Here is a 13148-nt window from a genome sequence, read left to right on the forward strand (position 1 = left end):
GCAGGTGACTATTACTGTGCATAATTATTAGGCAACTTAACAAAAAACAAATATATACCCATTTCAATTATTTATTTTTACCAGTGAAACCAATATAACATCTCAACATTCACAAATATACATTTCTGACATTCAAAAACAAAACAAAAACAAATCAGTGACCAATATAGCCACCTTTCTTTGCAAGGACACTCAAAAGCCTGCCATCCATGGATTCTGTCAGTGTTTTGATCTGTTCACCATCAACATTGCGTGCAGCAGCAACCACAGCCTCCCAGACACTGTTCAGAGAGGTGTACTGTTTTCCCTCCTTGTAAATCTCACATTTGATGATGGACCACAGGTTCTCAATGGGGTTCAGATCAGGTGAACAAGGAGGCCATGTCATTAGATTTTCTTCTTTTATACCCTTTCTTGCCAGCCACGCTGTGGAGTACTTGGACGCGTGTGATGGAGCATTGTCCTGCATGAAAATCATGTTTTTCTTGAAGGATGCAGACTTCTTCCTGTACCACTGCTTGAAGAAGGTGTCTTCCAGAAACTGGCAGTAGGACTGGGAGTTGAGCTTGACTCCATCCTCAACCCGAAAAGGCCCCACAAGCTCATCTTTGATGATACCAGCCCAAACCAGTACTCCACCTCCACCTTGCTGGCGTCTGAGTCGGACTGGAGCTCTCTGCCCTTTACCAATCCAGCCACGGCCCATCCATCTGGCCCATCAAGACTCACTCTCATTTCATCAGTCCATAAAACCTTAGAAAAATCAGTCTTGAGATATTTCTTGGCCCAGTCTTGACGTTTCAGCTTGTGTGTCTTGTTCAGTGGTGGTCGTCTTTCAGCCTTTCTTACCTTGGCCATGTCTCTGAGTATTGCACACCTTGTGCTTTTGGGCACTCTAGTGATGTTGCAGCTCTGAAATATGGCCAAACTGGTGGCAAGTGGCATCTTGGCAGCTGCACGCTTGACTTTTCTCAGTTCATGGGCAGTTATTTTGCGCCTTGGTTTTTCCACACGCTTCTTGCGACCCTGTTGACTATTTTGAATGAAACGCTTGATTGTTCGATGATCACGCTTCAGAAGCTTTGCAATTTTAAGAGTGCTGCATCCCTCTGCAAGATATCTCACTATTTTTTTACTTTTCTGAGCCTGTCAAGTCCTTCTTTTGACCCATTTTGCCAAAGGAAAGGAAGTTGCCTAATAATTATGCACACCTGATATAGGGTGTTGATGTCATTAGACCACACCCCTTCTCATTACAGAGATGAACATCTCCTAATATGCTTAATTGGTAGTAGGCTTTCGAGCCTATACAGCTTGGAGTAAGACAACATGCATAAAGAGGATGATGTGGTCAAAATACTCATTTGCCTAATAATTCTGCACTCCCTGTATATCAGGGAGTGTGCATTTCTGTATGTGTGAATATGTGTATATGTTAGGGAGTGTGTATGTGTGAATATGTGTACATGCTAGGGAGTGTGTATTTGTGTATGTGTGAATATGTGTATATGTCAGGGAGTGTGTATTTGTGTATGTGTGAATATGTGTATGTTAAGGAGTGTGTATTTGTGTATGTGTGAATATGTGTATATGTTAGGGAGTGTGTATTTGTGTATTTGTGAATATGTGTATAAGTTAGGGAGTGTGTATTTGTGTATGTGTGAATATGTGTATATGTCAGGGAGTGTGTATTTGCGTATGTGTGTATATGTCAGGGAGTGTGTATTTGTGTATGTGTGAATATGTGTATATGTCAGGGAGTGTGTATTTGCGTATGTGTGTATATGTCAGGGAGTGTGTATTTGTGTATGTGTGAATATGTGTATATGTCAGGGAGTGTGTATTTGCGTATGTGTGTATATGTCAGGGAGTGTGTATTTGTGTATGTGTGAATATGTGTATATGTCAGGGAGTGTGTATTTGTGTATGTGTGAATATGTGTATATGTTTCTAGTGAGTATTTATGTTATTGTGTATTTGTGTATGTGTGAATATGAGTATATATCAGGGAGTGTGTATTTCTGTATGTGTGAATATGTGTATATGTTAGGGAGTGTGTATGTGTGAATATGTGTATATGTCAGGGAGTGTGTATTTGTGTATGTGTGAATATGTGTATGTTAAGGAGTGTGTATTTGTGTATGTGTGAATATGTGTATATCAGAGCGCCAAACAACGTAGGCAGGGTCTATGGGCAGATAGTCAAATACCAAAGGTAACAATAGGTTGAAATAATATGATTTAATACATAAGATAAAAAAGTTGGTACATTTAAAATTATACAACAATTGGTCATGGATCCATGTTACACTTTAAAATATATATTGAAACAATAGGAACAATTTAAAAATGCTTGTAGAACAATAAATAACAAAAAAAAAAAAAAAAATCTAACAAATAATGTCTATCGCTTAAAACTTAAATTCTAATATGTGAATGCTAGGAGCGCTTATGCACACTCTATTTATAAAAACAATGGGTTACAATGCACAGGTGGATAGATTCCAGGTTGCTTGAAACCAGTGGATGTGAAATGTAAGTGGCTCCAAATTGGGGTTTTGCCTATGTGTTTATCCAAAATTGTGTAACTCCTAACAGGTGGACAAAAAATGTTACAGGAATGTCTAGAACCTGAATTCAAAATATAAGACCTGAGGTTGTGCCTATGTGTTTATCCAAAAAGGGTGTAAATCCTAACAAGTGAAAAAATGTGAGAAAAATATTGCAGGGGTGTCTGAACCTTATTTTCAAAATAAACAATGAATTAAAAATAAAACGATATACAAGTGAATTTTTGACAAATCAACTAATGCAAACATAAAGCATAAATAGAAAAAAAATAACAGCACAACTTTAACGTGTGTTCAAATGTGTTTCTGCTTGCAAACTGTGATGTGATGTGAACAAATATCTGTTATAAACACTGAATAGTGGCAAAACTTTGTGATTGGATTAAAATTGAACACAGGCTCTAAATTGATACCCTAAAATACAAATCTAAAGGGCTCAGAGTTGCTGAGCTAGATATAAGGGACTTGCTCAAAGAGCCTCGAGATGTTAATTAAAAGAGACCATATAACAACAGTGGGTTAAAAAACGGATGATATAACATAAAATGCTTAAAAGTCCAAATAAATATTCAAATTGGATAATAAGAATCTTGCTATAGTCTGTCTCAATATGGATCCCAACTGCTGATTATGTAGAAATCTTCTTGGGCAGTAGTTAACAAATAATTCCAACTTGCAATGTTGTCCCTTACCTGCCAAAAAAGGAAAGGCAAACAATAGTGCAGATGGCTTCTTAATGTGATCACAATTAAAATACTCCTTACCAGTCAACCGGTTTCGGTCTCCACTGACCTTTCTCAAGACTCTTGAGAAAGGTCAGTGGAGACCGAAACCGGTTGACTGGTAAGGAGTATTTTAATTGTGATCACATTAAGAAGCCATCTGCACTATTGTTTGCCTTTCCTTTTTTGGCAGGTAAGGGACAACATTGCAAGTTGGAATTATTTGTTAACTACTGCCCAAGAAGATTTCTACATAATCAGCAGTTGGGATCCATATTGAGACAGACTATAGCAAGATTCTTATTATCCAATTTGAATATTTATTTGGACTTTTAAGCATTTTATGTTATATCATCCGTTTTTTAACCCACTGTTGTTATATGGTCTCTTTTAATTAACATCTCGAGGCTCTTTGAGCAAGTCCCTTATATCTAGCTCAGCAACTCTGAGCCCTTTAGATTTGTATTTTAGGGTATCAATTTAGAGCCTGTGTTCAATTTTAATCCAATCACAAAGTTTTGCCACTATTCAGTGTTTATAACAGATATTTGTTCACATCACATCACAGTTTGCAAGCAGAAACACATTTGAACACACGTTAAAGTTGTGCTGTTATTTTTTTTCTATTTATGCTTTATGTTTGCATTAGTTGATTTGTCAAAAATTCACTTGTATATCGTTTTATTTTTAATTCATTGTTTATTTTGAAAATAAGGTTCAGACACCCCTGCAATATTTTTCTCACATTTTTTCACTTGTTAGGATTTACACCCTTTTTGGATAAACACATAGGCACAACCTCAGGTCTTATATTTTGAATTCAGGTTCTAGACATTCCTGTAACATTTTTTGTCCACCTGTTAGGAGTTACACAATTTTGGATAAACACATAGGCAAAACCCCAATTTGGAGCCACTTACATTTCACATCCACTGGTTTCAAGCAACCTGGAATCTATCCACCTGTGCATTGTAACCCATTGTTTTTATAAATAGAGTGTGCATAAGCGCTCCTAGCATTCACATATTAGAATTTAAGTTTTAAGCGATAGACATTATTTGTTAGATTTTTTTTTTTTTTTTTGTTATTTATTGTTCTACAAGCATTTTTAAATTGTTCCTATTGTTTCAATATATATTTTAAAGTGTAACATGGATCCATGACCAATTGTTGTATAATTTTAAATGTACCAACTTTTTTATCTTATGTATTAAATCATATTATTTCAACCTATTGTTACCTTTGGTATTTGACTATCTGCCCATAGACCCTGCCTACGTTGTTTGGCGCTCTGATATCCAATCTTAAAATTGAATCCACCCTTGGCAACTAGGTGCCAATTTATTAGAGCTGGAGGTCTGTTGCGTTATAGTTGGCGCTTAGTTATCACCTTTCCACTGAATATGTGTATATGTTAGGGAGTGTGTATTTGTGTATTTGTGGATATGTGTATATGTTAGGGAGTGTGTATGTGTGAATATGTGTGAATTTGTGTGTATTTGTGTATTTGTTTCTAGTGAGTATGTTATTGTGTATGTGTGAATATGTGTATATGTCACGGAGTGTGTATTTGTGTATGTGTGAATATGTGTATATGTCAGGGAGCGTGTATTTGTGTATGTGTGAATATGTGTATATTTCAGGGAGTGTGTATTTGTGTATGTGTGAATATGTGTATATGTCAGGGAGTGTGTATTTGCGTATGTGTGTATATGTCAGGGAGTGTGTATTTGTGTATGTGTGAATATGTGTATATGTCAGGGAGTGTGTATTTGTGTATGTGTGAATATGTGTATATGTTTCTAGTGAGTATTTATGTTATTGTGTATTTGTGTATGTGTGAATATGAGTATATATCAGGGAGTGTGTATTTCTGTATGTGTGAATATGTGTATATGTTAGGGAGTGTGTATGTGTTAATATGTGTACATGCTAGGGAGTGTGTATTTGTGTATGTGTGAATATGTGTATGTTAAAGAGTGTGTATTTGTGTATGTGTGAATATGTGTATATGTCAGGGAGTGTGTATTTGTGTATGTGTGAATATGTGTATGTTAAAGAGTGTGTATTTGTGTATGTGTGAATATGTGAATATGTGTATATGTTAGGGAGTGTGTATTTGTGTATTTGTGAATATGTGTATAAGTTAGGGAGTGTGTATTTGTGTATGTGTGAATATGTGTGTATTTGTGTATATGTTTCTAGTGAGTATTTATGTTATTGTGTATTTGTGTATGTGTGAATATGTGTATATGTCAGGGAGTGTGTATTTGTGTATGTGTGAATATGTGTATATGTTTCTAGTGAGTATTTATGTTATTGTGTATTTGTGTATGTGTGAATATATGTATATCTCAGGGAGTGTGTATTTGTGTATGTGTGAATATGTGTATATGTCAGGGAGTGTGTATTTGTGTATGTGTGAATATGTGTATATGTCAGGGAGTATGTATTTGCGTATGTGTGTATATGTCAGGGAGTGTGTATTTGTGTATGTGTGAATATGTGTATATGTCAGGGAGTGTGTATTTGTGTATGTGTGAATATGTGTATATGTCAGGGAGTGTGTATTTGTGTATGTGTGAATATGTGTATATGTCAGGGAGTGTGTATTTGCGTATGTGTGTATATGTCAGGGAGTGTGTATTTCTGTATATGTGAATATGTGTATATGTCAGGGAGTGTGTATTTGTGTATGTGTGAATATGTGTATATGTTTCTAGTGAGTATTTATGTTATTGTGTATTTCTGTATGTGTGAATATGAGTATATGTCAGGGAGTGTGTATTTGTGTATGTGTGAATATGTGTATATGTCAGGGAGTGTGTATTTGTGTATGTGTGAATATGTGTATATGTCAGGGAGTGTGTATTTGTGTATGTGTATATGTTAGGGAGTGTGTATTTGTGTATGTGTGAATATGTGTGTATGTCAGAGAGTGTGTATTTGTGTATGTGTGAATATGTGTATATGTCAGGGAGTGTGTATTTGTGTATGTGTGAATATGTGTATATGTCAGGGAGTGTGTATTTCTGTATGTGTGAATATGTGTATATGTCAGGGAGTGTGTATTTGTGTATGTGTATATGTTAGGGAGTGTGTATTTGTGTATGTGTGAATATGTGTGTATGTCAGAGAGTGTGTATTTGTGTATGTGTATATGTCAGGGAGTGTGTATTTGTGTATTTGTGGATATGTGTATATGCTAGGGAGTGTGTATGTGTGAATATGTGTACATGCTAGGGAGTGTGTATTTGTGTATGTGTGAATATGTGTATATGTCAGGGAGTGTGTATTTGTGTATGTGTGAATATGTGTATATGTCAGGGAGTGTGTATTTGTGTATGTGTGAATATGTGTATATGTAAGGGAGTGTGTATTTGCGTATGTGTGTATATGTCAGGGAGTGTGCATTTGTGTATGTGTGAATATGTGTATATGTCAGGGAGTGTGTATTTGTGTATGTGTGAATATGTGTATATGTTTCTAGTGAGTATTTATGTTATTGTGTATTTGTGTATGTGTGAATATGAGTATATATCAGGGAGTGTGTATTTCTGTATGTGTGAATATGTGTATATGTTAGGGAGTGTGTGTGTGAATATGTGTACATGCTAGGGAGTGTGTATTTGTGTATGTGTGAATATGTGTATATGTCAGGGAGTGTGTATTTGTGTATGTGTGAATATGTGTATGTTAAGGAGTGTGTATTTGTGTATGTGTGAATATGTGTATATGTTAGGGAGTGTGTATTTGTGTATTTGTGAATATGTGTATAAGTTAGGGAGTGTGTATTTGTGTATGTGTGAATATGTGTGTATTTGTGTATATGTTTCTAGTGAGTATTTATGTTATTGTGTATTTGTGTATGTGTGAATATGTGTATATGTCAGGGAGTGTGTATTTGTGTATGTGTGAATATGTGTATATGTTTCTAGTGAGTATTTATGTTATTGTGTATTTGTGTATGTGTGAATATGTGTATATGTCAGGGAGTGTGTATTTGTGTATGTGTGAATATGTGTATATGTCAGGGAGTGTGTATTTGCGTATGTGTGTATATGTCAGGGAGTGTGTATTTGTGTATGTGTGAATATGTGTATATGTCAGGGAGTGTGTATTTGTGTATGTGTGAATATGTGTATATGTCAGGGAGTGTGTATTTGCGAATGTGTGTATATGTCAGGGAGTGTGTATTTGTGTATGTGTGAATATGTGTATATGTCAGGGAGTGTGTATTTGTGTATGTGTGAATATGTGTATATGTTTCTAGTGAGTATTTATGTTATTGTGTATTTGTGTATGTGTGAATATGAGTATATATCAGGGAGTGTGTATTTCTGTATGTGTGAATATGTGTATATGTTAGGGAGTGTGTATGTGTGAATATGTGCACATGCTAGGGAGTGTGTATTTGTGTATGTGTGAATATGTGTATATGTCAGGGAGTGTGTATTTGTGTATGTGTGAATATGTGTATGTTAAGGAGTGTGTATTTGTGTATGTGTGAATATGTGTATATGTTAGGGAGTGTGTATTTGTGTATTTGTGGATATGTGTATATGTTAGGGAGTGTGTATGTGTGAATATGTGTGAATTTGTGTGTATTTGTGTATTTGTTTCTAGTGAGTATGTTATTGTGTATGTGTGAATATGTGTATATGTCACGGAGTGTGTATTTGTGTATGTGTGAATATGTGTATATGTCAGGGAGCGTGTATTTGTGTATGTGTGAATATGTGTATATGTCAGGGAGTGTGTATTTGTGTATGTGTGAATATGTGTATATGTCAGGGAGTGTGTATTTGCGTATGTGTGTATATGTCAGGGAGTGTGTATTTGTGTATGTGTGAATATGTGTATATGTCAGGGAGTGTGTATTTGTGTATGTGTGAATATGTGTATATGTTTCTAGTGAGTATTTATGTTATTGTGTATTTGTGTATGTGTGAATATGAGTATATATCAGGGAGTGTGTATTTCTGTATGTGTGAATATGTGTATATGTTAGGGAGTGTGTATGTGTTAATATGTGTACATGCTAGGGAGTGTGTATTTGTGTATGTGTGAATATGTGTATATGTCAGGGAGTGTGTATTTGTGTATGTGTGAATATGTGTATGTTAAAGAGTGTGTATTTGTGTATGTGTGAATATGTGAATATGTGTATATGTTAGGGAGTGTGTATTTGTGTATTTGTGAATATGTGTATAAGTTAGGGAGTGTGTATTTGTGTATGTGTGAATATGTGTGTATTTGTGTATATGTTTCTAGTGAGTATTTATGTTATTGTGTATTTGTGTATGTGTGAATATGTGTATATGTCAGGGAGTGTGTATTTGTGTATGTGTGAATATGTGTATATGTTTCTAGTGAGTATTTATGTTATTGTGTATTTGTGTATGTGTGAATATATGTATATCTCAGGGAGTGTGTATTTGTGTATGTGTGAATATGTGTATATGTCAGGGAGTGTGTATTTGTGTATGTGTGAATATGTGTATATGTCAGGGAGTGTGTATTTGCGTATGTGTGTATATGTCAGGGAGTGTGTATTTGTGTATGTGTGAATATGTGTATATGTCAGGGAGTGTGTATTTGTGTATGTGTGAATATGTGTATATGTCAGGGAGTGTGTATTTGTGTATGTGTGAATATGTGTATATGTCAGGGAGTGTGTATTTGCGTATGTGTGTATATGTCAGGGAGTGTGTATTTCTGTATATGTGAATATGTGTATATGTCAGGGAGTGTGTATTTGTGTATATGTTTCTAGTGAGTATTTATGTTATTGTGTATTTCTGTATGTGTGAATATGAGTATATGTCAGGGAGTGTGTATTTGTGTATGTGTGAATATGTGTATATGTCAGGGAGTGTGTATTTGTGTATGTGTGAATATGTGTATATGTCAGGGAGTGTGTATTTGTGTATGTGTGAATATGTGTATATGTCAGGGAGTGTGTATTTGTGTATGTGTATATGTTAGGGAGTGTGTATTTGTGTATGTGTGAATATGTGTGTATGTCAGAGAGTGTGTATTTGTGTATGTGTGAATATGTGTATATGTCAGGGAGTGTGTATTTGTGTATGTGTGAATATGTGTATATGTCAGGGAGTGTGTATTTCTGTATGTGTGAATATGTGTATATGTCAGGGAGTGTGTATTTGTGTATGTGTATATGTTAGGGAGTGTGTATTTGTGTATGTGTGAATATGTGTGTATGTCAGAGAGTGTGTATTTGTGTATGTGTATATGTCAGGGAGTGTGTATTTGTGTATTTGTGGATATGTGTATATGCTAGGGAGTGTGTATGTGTGAATATGTGTACATGCTAGGGAGTGTGTATTTGTGTATGTGTGAATATGTGTATATGTCAGGGAGTGTGTATTTGTGTATGTGTGAATATGTGTATATGTCAGGGAGTGTGTATTTGTGTATGTGTGAATATGTGTATATGTAAGGGAGTGTGTATTTGCGTATGTGTGTATATGTCAGGGAGTGTGCATTTGTGTATGTGTGAATATGTGTATATGTCAGGGAGTGTGTATTTGTGTATGTGTGAATATGTGTATATGTTTCTAGTGAGTATTTATGTTATTGTGTATTTGTGTATGTGTGAATATGAGTATATATCAGGGAGTGTGTATTTCTGTATGTGTGAATATGTGTATATGTTAGGGAGTGTGTGTGTGAATATGTGTACATGCTAGGGAGTGTGTATTTGTGTATGTGTGAATATGTGTATATGTCAGGGAGTGTGTATTTGTGTATGTGTGAATATGTGTATGTTAAGGAGTGTGTATTTGTGTATGTGTGAATATGTGTATATGTTAGGGAGTGTGTATTTGTGTATTTGTGAATATGTGTATAAGTTAGGGAGTGTGTATTTGTGTATGTGTGAATATGTGTGTATTTGTGTATATGTTTCTAGTGAGTATTTATGTTATTGTGTATTTGTGTATGTGTGAATATGTGTATATGTCAGGGAGTGTGTATTTGTGTATGTGTGAATATGTGTATATGTTTCTAGTGAGTATTTATGTTATTGTGTATTTGTGTATGTGTGAATATGTGTATATGTCAGGGAGTGTGTATTTGTGTATGTGTGAATATGTGTATATGTCAGGGAGTGTGTATTTGTGTATGTGTGTATATGTCAGGGAGTGTGTATTTGTGTATGTGTGAATATGTGTATATGTCAGGGAGTGTGTATTTGTGTATGTGTGAATATGTGTATATGTCAGGGAGTGTGTATTTGTGTATGTGTGAATATGTGTATATGTCAGGGAGTGTGTATTTGCGTATGTGTGTATATGTCAGGGAGTGTGTATTTCTGTATGTGTGAATATGTGTATATGTCAGGGAGTGTGTATTTGTGTATGTGTGAATATGTGTATATGTTTCTAGTGAGTATTTATGTTATTGTGTATTTGTGTATGTGTGAATATGAGTATATGTCAGGGAGTGTGTATTTGTGTATGTGTGAATATGTGTATATGTCAGGGAGTGTGTATTTGTGTATGTGTGAATATGTGTATATGTCAGAGAGTGTGTATTTGTGTATGTTTGAATATGTGTATATGTCAGGGAGTGTGTATTTGTGTATGTGTATATGTTAGGGAGTGTGTATTTGTTTATGTGTGAATGTGTGTGTATGTCAGAGAGTGTGTATTTGTGTATGTGTGAATATGTGTATATGTCAGGGAGTGTGTATTTGTGTATGTGTGAATATGTGTATATGTCAGGGAGTGTGTATTTGTGTATGTGTGAATATGTGTATATGTCAGGGAGTGTGTATTTGTGTATGTGTATATGTTAGGGGGTGTGTATTTGTGTATGTGTGAATATGTGTGTATGTCAGAGAGTGTGTATTTGTGTATGTGTATATGTCATGGAGTGTGTATTTATGTATGTGTATATGTTAGGGAGTGTGTATTTGTGTATGTGTGAATATGTGTGTATGTCAGAGAGTGTGTATTTGTGTATGTGTATATGTTAGGGAGTGTGTATTTGTGTATGTGTATATGTTTCTAGTGAGTATTTATGTTATTGTGTATTTGTGATTGTGTGAATATGTGTATATGTCAGGGAGTGTGTATTTGTGTATGTGTGAATATGTGTATATGTCAGGGAGTGTGTATTTGTGTATGTGTGAATATGTGTATATGTTAGGGAGTGTGTATTTGTGTATGTGTGAATATGTGTGTATGTCAGAGAGTGTGTATTTGTGTATGTGTATATGTTAGGGAGTGTGTATTTGTGTATGTGTATATGTTTCTAGTGATTATTTATGTTATTGTGTATTTGTGTATGTGTGAATATGTGTATATGTCAGGGAGTGTGTATTTGTGTATGTGTGTATATGTTAGGGAGTGTGTATTTGTGTATGTGTGATTATGTGTGTATGTCAGGGAGTGTGAATATGTGTGAATATGTGTGTATTTGTATGTATTTGTGTATATGTTTCTAGTGATTATTTATGTTATTGTGTATTTGTGTATGCGTGAATATGTGTATATGTCAGGGAGTGTGTATTTCTGTATGTGTGAATATGTGTATATGTCAGGGAGTGTGTATTTGTGTATGTGTGAATATGTGTATATGTCAGGGAGTGTGTATTTGTGTATGTGTGAATATGTGTATATGTCAGGGAGTGTGTATTTGCGTATGTGTGTATATGTCAGTGAGTGTGTATTTCTGTATGTGTGAATATCTGTATATGTCAGGGAGTGTGTATTTGTGTATGTGTGAATATGTGTATATGTTTATAGTGAGTATTTATGTTATTGTGTATTTGTGTATGTGTGAATATGAGTATATGTCAGGGAGTGTGTATTTGTGTATGTGTGAATATGTGTATATGTCAGGGAGTGTGTATTTGTGTATGTGTGAATATGTGTATATGTCAGAGAGTGTGTATTTGTGTATGTTTGAATATGTGTATATGTCAGGGAGTGTGTATTTGTGTATGTGTATATGTTAGGGAGTGTGTATTTGTGTATGTGTGAATGTGTGTGTATGTCAGAGAGTGTGTATTTGTGTATGTGTGAATATGTGTATATGTCAGGGAGTGTGTATTTGTGTATGTGTGAATATGTGTATATGTCAGGGAGTGTGTATTTGTGTATGTGTGTATATGTCAGGGAGTGTGTATTTGTGTATGTGTTTATGTTAGGGAGTGTGTATTTGTGTATGTGTGAATATGTGTGTATGTCAGAGAGTGTGTATTTGTGTATGTGTATATGTCAGGGAGTGTGTATTTGTGTATGTGTATATGTTAGGGAGTGTGTATTTGTGTATGTGTGAATATGTGTGTATGTCAGAGTGTGTATTTGTGTATGTGTATATGTTAGGGAGTGTGTATTTGTGTATGTGTATATGTTTCTAGTGAGTATTTATGTTATTGTGTATTTGTGATTGTGTGAATATGTGTATATGTCAGGGAGTGTGTATTTGTGTATGTGTGAATATGTGTATATGTCAGGGAGTGTGTATTTGTGTATGTGTGAATATGTGTATATGTTAGGGAGTGTGTATTTGTGTATGTGTGAATATGTGTGTATGTCAGAGAGTGTGTATTTGTGTATGTGTATATGTTAGGGAGTGTGTATTTGTGTATGTGTATATGTTTCTAGTGATTATTTATGTTATTGTGTATTTGTGTATGTGTGAATATGTGTATATGTCGGGGAGTGTGTATTTGTGTATGTGTGTATATGTTAGGGAGTGTGTATTTGTGTATGTGTGATTATCTGTGTATGTCAGGGAGTGTGAATATGTGTGAATATGTGTGTATTTGTGTGTATTTGTGTATATGTTTCTAGTGATTATTTATGTTATTGTGTATTTGTGT

Source organism: Bombina bombina, chromosome 7 (assembly GCF_027579735.1).
Source record: "Bombina bombina isolate aBomBom1 chromosome 7, aBomBom1.pri, whole genome shotgun sequence".
NCBI lineage: Eukaryota > Metazoa > Chordata > Amphibia > Anura > Bombinatoridae > Bombina > Bombina bombina.